At 41.0% G+C, this 8,343-nt stretch overlaps 1 non-coding gene across 1 annotated transcript; it reads left to right on the top strand.

Annotated features, from left to right (window-relative positions):
* The first annotated feature begins 1,543 nt into the window (after positions 1-1,543).
* LOC148545695 (small nucleolar RNA R71) lies at positions 1,544-1,650 on the top strand. Its single transcript, XR_015900909.1, has one exon. It is a non-coding gene; the product is annotated as a small nucleolar RNA R71 (small nucleolar RNA).
* The last annotated feature ends 6,693 nt before the right edge of the window (positions 1,651-8,343 follow it).

Raw genomic sequence — 8,343 nt, 5'->3', positions numbered from 1 at the left:
TTTGGGGCATCTCCAGAATATAAAAATCAGTGGGGAATGTAAGTCCCTTAATGCCCACTAATACATCTTCAGCAACTCCAACCACTATAATAATGCTTTTATCTGCTAACACAAAACGAGTTGCCGACCTTTTTAAGGGAGGGAGCCTCAAAATATCATATATAGACAAAAGCATTATACTCACACATGCTCCTAAGTCACACATGAAGTCAGAAATTATCACACCACCAATAATACAATTAACTATACAAGGACCTGGGTCACTACACTTTTTAGGTAAACCTCCCATTAAAGCAGATATGGAACTACCTAAAGGAATAGTTTCTAATTCATTAATTTTGTCTTTATGTATACATAAATCTTTTAGAAACTTTGCATATTTAGGTACCTGTTGAATAACATCAAAAAGAGGAACAGTTACCTCAACCTTTTTGAATATCTCTACCATTTTGGGATCCGGTTCCAACTACTTCCTGGGCTTCCTTGCAAGTTGTGGAAATGGGATAGGAGTGATGTCTTCTGCAGTATCTGCGCCCTATGGTGCTTCCTCCTGTGGTTGAACTTCTTCTTTTTCAGCTATGTCCTGTATGTCCTCTTCCTCTTCAGCATCTTCTATTTCCACGACCTCTTCAGTTGAGGTGTGTTCTGGTAGACTTGGCTCCTCCTGATTCCTCTCCTGCAGTGTGGTTTCAGACCTCAAGGTGATGGCATTAATGCCACCCTTGGGATTGGGTAATGGTTGAGAGGGAATTCCACTGGAGCTCAAAGGTTGGTTATTGGAGTTATTCATTGATCCAATCTGTGAGACAAGAGCTTGCAAAGTAGCGTTCAGACCATTTAGAGTGGCATTAATGTTATTTTCCATGGTCTGTTGTCTCCGATCGATAGATTGTAGTAAATCATCATTAGAAGATGAGGAAAGATAAGTAATTTGAGAAGTCTGCTGTTGGATATTCTGTGGTCCTTGGGACTGTCTTAAGTGAGGTGCTCTATAAGGCTGGTTCTGGTTCTGCTGCCTGTTGTTGTTATTATTCCACCTCTGATCTCCCTGATTTTCTCTGCCTCCTCTGTTGTTGTTGTCCCTCCAATTCTGGTTAGAATTGTCCTGCCATCCATGGTTGTAGTTGCCACCTTGATTGTACCCTTGGTTGGGGCGGTCATAGAAGTTATGAGTGGCTGCCACGGTGTTGTCTTCCTGCTGGAGCTGCGGACATTCATCAGTATAGTGGCTATAATCAGCACAGATTCCGCAAACTCTCTGTGGGACTAACTGTTGGTTTTGCTGTGGTGGAGAAGGTTGAGCTTGCTGAACTTGTTGTTGATTCAATTGCATCTGTTTCAGCAAGTTGGTCATTTCACGGCTTTTGAACGGCCTTGTTTCTGCCTGTGATTCCGAGTAGATTCAGCTAAGTCGCTGATCAATTGCCATGCCTCGTTAGTGGTCTTGTACTTTTTCATAGACCCATTGCTAGCACTTTCCAATGTGGTCTTATCTTGGGGCCTCATGCCCTGTGTGACGTAACCGAGTAACACTATCTTGTCAATTATATGGTGGGGGCATGCTTCCAGAAGATTATTGAAGCGCTCCCAATATTCATAGAGAGTCTCAGATTCATCCTGAACAATCATGGAAATGTCTTTCCTCAGTTTATCAGTAACTTCAGCTGGAAAGAGCTTTTCCAAAAATTCTCTTCTGAGTGTATCCCAGTTGGATATAGTTGCTACGGGTTGAGTGTAGTCCCACTCTCTTGCCTTTCCCTCAAGAGAAAACGGGAAGGCTTTCAGCAAAATTGAAGTTTTATCTGCACTATCACGCCTGACAGTAGAACAGGCTGCTTGAAAATCTCTCAGGTGCTTGATAGGCTCTTGAGCAGGCAAGCCATGAAACTTGTGCATCAAATTGAGCAGTGCGATCTTTATTTCAAAGTCTGTAGCCACCGCTGGGTGATGCGCTTGAAATGGTTGCATTGTAAAATCAGGGGCTCCAGCCTCCTAGATAGTAACTCTCCTAGCTGCTGCCATGTTACCTGCACGTAAATCAACCAAATCAGTAGAATGGGGGCTGGTTTCTTTCTTAAGTGACGTTTTAGATCCGCCCTCAGAGAGGACTAACCGACGCCGAGCTTGCCTTATTCGTGAAATAGTTCTTTCAATCTCAGGATCGAATACTAGCAAGTTTGGATCAGGAAGTGAACGCGTCATCTAACGAAAGAAACAAGCAGCTCATGGTAGCAAGATAAAATAAAATGCAAATAAATAAAATCCAATTAATAACTTTAGTACTCTGATGAGCGGATATTTTATACGCTTTTGGGGTTAATTTCATATAGTTTTTAGTGTGTTTCAGTTAGTTTTTAGTTTATTTTCAGTAGTTTCTAGGAAAAATTCATATTTCTGGACTTTACTATGAGTTTGTGTATTTTTCTGTGATTTCAGGTATTTTCTGGCTGAAATTGAGGGAGTTGAGCAAAAATCTGATTCAGGCTGAAAAAGGACTGCTGATGCTGTTGGATTCTGATCTCTCTGCACTCAAAGTGGATTTTCTGGAGCTACAGGACTCCAAATGGTGCGCTTCCAATTGCGTTGGAAAGTAGACATCCAGGGCTTTCCAGAAATATATAATAGTCTATACTTTGCTCAAGGATAGACGATGTACACTGGCGTTCAACGCCAGTTCCATGCTGCAGTCTGGCGTCCAGCGCCAGAAACAAGTCACAAAGTAGAGTTCAACGCCAGAAAAGGATCCAAAGCTTGCGTTGAACGCCCAAAACAGTCCTATGCACGTGATTAGCTTAAGCCTCAGCCCCAGCACACACCAAGTGGGCCCCAGAGGTGGATTTTTGTACCATCTATCATGGTTTGTTCATTTTCTGTAAACCTAGGTTACTAGTTTAGTATTTAAACAACTTTTAGAGGTTTATTTCGCATCTCATGACATTTTAGATCTGAACTTTGTACCTTTGACGGCATGAGTCTCTAAACTCCATTGTTGGGGGTGAGGAGCTCTGCTGTGTCTCGATGAATTAATGCAAGTATTTCTGTTTTCCATTCAAACATGTGTGTTCCTATCTAAGATATCCATTCGCACTTCAATATGAATGTGATGAACGTGACAATCATCATCATTCCTCCACGAACGCGTGCCTAACAACCACTTACGTTCTACCGTAGAATGAATGAATATCTCTTAGATCTCTTAATAAGAATCTTCGTGGTATAAGCTAGATTGATGGCAGCATTCAAGAGAATCCGGAAAGCCTAAACCTTGTCTGTGGTATTCTGAGTAGGATTCAGGGATTGAATGACTGTGACGAGCTTCAAACTCACAAGTGCTGGGCGTAGTGACAGACGCAAAAGGATAGTAAATCCTATTCCGGTACGAATGAGAACCTGCAGATGATTAGCCGTGCGGTGACAGCGCATCTGGACCCTTTTCACTGGAAGGATGGATGGTAGCCATTGACAACGGTGATCCACCAACACACAGCTTGCCATAGGAGGACGTGCGTGCGTGAATCAGAGAATAGAGGAAAGCAGAATTTCAGAAGACAAAGCATCTCCAAAACTCCAACATATTCTCCATCATTGCATACAAGTATAAATTGTGTTCTGCCCTTTTATTCCTTGCAATCAAATTTGATAAGTGAATTATTTTATTGTTTTCCTGACTAAGAGTTACAAGATAACCATAGATTGCTTCAAGCCAACAATCTCCGTGGGATCGACCCTTACTCACGTAAGGTATTACTTGGACGACCCAGTGCACTTGCTGGTTAGTGGTACGAGTTGTAAAAAGTGTGGTTTACAATTCGTGCACCAAGTTTTTGGCGCCGTTGCCGGGGATTGTTTGAGTTTGAACAACTGACGGTGACTCTTGTTGCTTAGATTAGGAAATTTTTGTCTTTTGGGTCAGAGTCTTTTATTTTCTTTTCAAAAATGTTTCAAAAAAATAATTTTTCTATTAAATCTCGTGCCAAACTTTAAGTTTGGTGTTTTCTTGTTGATTTTCCTTTGTTTTTCGAAAATTTTATTTTGGTTTTCTAAAAATTTTAAGTTTAGTGTTCTTTCTTCATGTTCTTGTGTTCTAGTGAGTCTTCAAAGTGTTCTTGAGTTTTCCTTGTGTCTTGATCTTAAAATTTTTAAGTTTGGTGTTCCTTGGTGTTTTCCCTCCAAAATTTTCAAAAACAAGGAGCATTAGATCTGAAAATTTTAAATCTTGGGCTATCTTATTGTTTCTCTCTTTCCTCTTTGAATTCAAAAATATCTTTTCTCTCTATTTTTAAAACAAATTTTCGAAATTTATTTTTAAAAAAAATTCAGATTTTTTTTCAAAATTTAAAATCTTTCTCAAATCATATCTTTCTCAAAACTTCCTGACCACTTTCTCTCTCCTCATTTTTTCGAAAATCTTCACCTATTTTTATTTATTTTATTTTAATTTATTTTATTTTCGAAATAATTAAATAAATAAATAAATAAATAAAAATAAAATTTTTTATTTTACATCATCTCCCTTTCTCCATCATGGATCTAAGTGGAAATGAACAGTCCAGGAGGACTCTGGGGTCATATGCTAACCCCTCTACTGCTTCATACGGGAGTAGTATCTGCATACCCTCCATTGGAGTCAGTAGCTTTGAGTTGAATCCTCAGCTCATTATCATGGTGCAGCAAAGCTGCCAGAATTTCGGTCTTCCACAGGAAGAACCTACGGAGTTTCTGGCACAGTTTTTACAAATTGCTGACACAGTACATGATAAGGAAGTAGATCAGGATGTCTACAGATTATTACTGTTTCCATTTGCTGTAAAAGACCAAGCCAAGAGGTGGTTAAATAACCAACCTAAGGCTAGCATAAGGACATGGAAACAGCTGACAGAAAAATTCCTGAATCAATACTTTCCTCCAAAACGGATGACACAGCTAAGGCTGGACATCCAAGGCTTTAAATAAGGAGATAATGAATCTCTTTATGATGCCTGGGAGAGATATAGAGAGATGCTACGAAAATGCCCCTCTGAAATGTTTTCAGAGTGGGTTCAGTTAGACATCTTCTATTATGGGCTTACAGAAAGAGCTCAGATCTCCCTAGATTACTCAGCTGGTGGATCTATCCACATGAGAAAGACAATTGAAGAAGCTCAAGAGCTCATTGATACAGTTGCTAGAAATCAGCATCTGTACCTAAGCAGTGATCCTTCCATGAAAGAAGAGGCTAAAACAGTAACTGCTGAACTCAGTCCTGTAGAGCAAGCTGCTGAATTCAATCAGCAATTGGATTTTCTAACAAAGCAGTTAGCTGAATTCAAGGATAAACTACAAGAGACAAGGATGACTAATATAAACATGGAAGTACAATTAAAGCAAACAAAGCAGCAGCTGTCAAAACAAATAACAGAAGAATGCCAAGCAGTTCAATTAAGAAGTGGGAAAGCACTAAATACCCCACTTCAAGGCAGCAGGAAACCAAGAAATGAGCAAACCACCCAAAATCCATCTGAGGACAGTAAGAGCCCAGGGAAAAATAATTCTGGTGCTGAAACGCCAGAAGTTGGGTCGAAGGCTGGCGCTGAACGCCCAGACCATGCTCAAGACTGGCGTTCAATGCCAGAAACAAGCAAGGATCTGGCGTTGAACGCCCAAAAGAAGCACAGTTCTGGCGTTCAAATGCCAGGAACAGATGAGGAGCTGACGTCTAACGTCACTCCAGCTTCTAACTCTGGCACTCAATTGCCAGTGAGGGATCAGACACACACAAGTGCTGATAACAACCCATCTAAAAAGGCTTCTTCAACCACTTCTGTAGGAAATAAACTTACAGCAACTAAGGTTGCGAAATATAAAGCCAAGATACCTTATCCTCAAAAACTCCGCCAAGAGGAATAGGATAAGCAATTTGCTCGCTTTGCAGATTATCTCAGGACTCTTGAAATAAAGATTCCATTTGCAGAGGCACTTGAGCAAATACCTTCTTATGCCAAGTTCATGAAAGAGATCTTGAGTCATAAGAAGGATTAGAGAGAAACTGAAAGAGTTCTCCTCACTGAAGAATGCAGTGCAGTCATTCTGAAAAGCTTTCCTGAAAAGCTTAAAGACCCTGGGAGTTTTCTGATACCATGCACGTTAGAAGATAATTTCACCAAGACAGCTTTATGTGATCTTGGGGCAAGCATCAACCTAATACCTGCATCCACTATCAGAAAGCTTGGTTTAACTGAAGAAGTTAAACCAACCCGGATATGTCTCCAACTTGCTGATGGCTCCATTAAATACCCATCAGGTGTGATTGAAGACATGATTGTCAGAGTTGGGCCATTCGCCTTTCCCACTGACTTTGTGGTGCTGGAAATGGAGGAGCACAAGAGTGCCACTCTCATTCTAGGAAAACCCTTCCTAGCAACTGGACGAACTCTCATTGATGTCCAACAGGGGGAAATAACCCTGAGAGTCAATGATGATGAGTTTAAGTTGAATGCTGTCAAAGCCATGCAGCATCTAGACAAATCAAAAGACTGCATGAAAGTTGATCTTATTGACTCCTTGGTAGAAGAGATCAACATGGCTGTGAGTCTCGAATCAGAGTTGGAAGACATCTTTAAAGATGTTCAACCTGATTTGGAGGATTCAGAGGAAATGAAAGAGCCTCTGAAATTTCCTCTGGAAGAGGAAAAACCTCCTAAACCCGAGCTCAAACCATTACTACCATCCTTGAAATATGCATTTCTGGGAGAAGGTGACACTTTTCCAGTGATCATAAGCTCTGCCTTAAATCCACAGGAAGAGAAAGCACTTATTCAAGTGCTAAGGACACACAAGACAGCTCTTGGGTGGTCCATAGGTGACCTTAAGGGCATAAGCCCAGCTAGATGCATGCACAAAATCTTATTGGAGGATAATGCTAAACCAGTGGTTCAACCACAGAGGCGGCTAAATCCAGCCATGAAGGAAGTGGTGCAGAAAGAGGTTACCAAATTACTGGAGGCTGGGATTATTTATCCTATTTCTGACAGCCCCTATGTGAGCCCTGTCCAAGTTGTCCCCAAAAAGGGAGGCATGACAGTGGTTCATAATGAAAAAAATGAACTGGTTCCTACAAGAACAGTTACAGGGTGGCGCATGTGTATTGACTACAGAAGGCTCAATACAGCCACCAGAAAGGATCATTTTCCTTTACCATTCATAGACCAAATGCTAGAAAGACTGGCAGGTCATGATTATTACTGCTTTTTGAATGGCTACTCAGGCTATAACCAGATTGCAGTAGATCCCCAGGATCAAGAGAAAACAGCATTCACATATCCATCTGGAGTGTTTGCTTATAGAAGGATGCCATTTGGGTTGTGTAATGTGCCTGTAACCTTTCAGAGATGCATGCTCTCTATTTTCTCTGATATGGTGAAAAAATTTCTGGAAGTCTTCATGGTTGATTTCTCAGTATATGGAGACTCATTCAGCTCCTGTCTTGATCACCTGAAACTAGTTCTAAAAAGATGCCAAGAGACCAACCTGGTTTTAAACTGGGAAAAATGTCACTTTATGGTGACTGAAGGGATTGTCCTTGGGCATAAAATTTCAAACAAGGGAATAGAGGTGGATCAAGCAAAAATAAAGGTAATTGAAAAATTATCACCACCTGCCAATGTTAAGGCAATCAGAAGCTTTCTGGGGCATGCAGGATTTTATAGGAGGTTTATAAAGGATTTTTCAAAAATCGCAAAACCTCTGAGCAATCTGCTAGCTGCTGACACGCCATTTGTGTTTGACACAGAGTGTCTGCAGGCGTTTGAAACGCTGAAAGCCAACCTGGTCACAGCACCAGTTATTTCTGCACCAGACTGGACATTACCATTTGAGCTAATGTGTGATGCCAGTGATCACGCCATTGGTGCAGTACTGGAGCAGAGGCATGACAAGATTCTGCATGTCATTTATTATGCTAGCCGCATTTTAAATGATGCCCAGAAGAATTACACAACCACAGAAAAAGAATTGCTTGCAGTGGTTTATGCCATTGACAAGTTTAGATCATACTTGGTAGGATCAAAGGTGATTGTGTATACTGACCATGCTGCTCTTAAATATCTACTCACAAAGCAGGATTCAAAACCCAGGCTCATAAGATGGGTGTTGCTTCTGCAAGAGTTTGATATAGAAATAAGAGACAGAAAATGGACAGAGAACCAAGTGGCGGATCATCTGTCCCGGATAGAGCCAATAGAAGGGACGTCATTCCCCTCTCTTGAAATCTCTGAGACCTTTCCGGATGAGCATTTGTTTGCCATTCAGGAAACACCATGGTTTGCAGACATTGCAAACTACAAAGCTGCAAGGTTCATTCCCAAG

The sequence above is a fragment of the Arachis ipaensis genome, chromosome B9 (assembly GCF_059453495.1).
Source record: "Arachis ipaensis isolate K30076 ecotype BB chromosome B9, ASM5945349v1, whole genome shotgun sequence".
In the NCBI taxonomy this organism is placed as follows: domain Eukaryota; kingdom Viridiplantae; phylum Streptophyta; class Magnoliopsida; order Fabales; family Fabaceae; genus Arachis; species Arachis ipaensis.
Note: the sequence above shows the minus strand (reverse complement) of the source record. Positions and strands in the feature narration are given on the sequence as shown.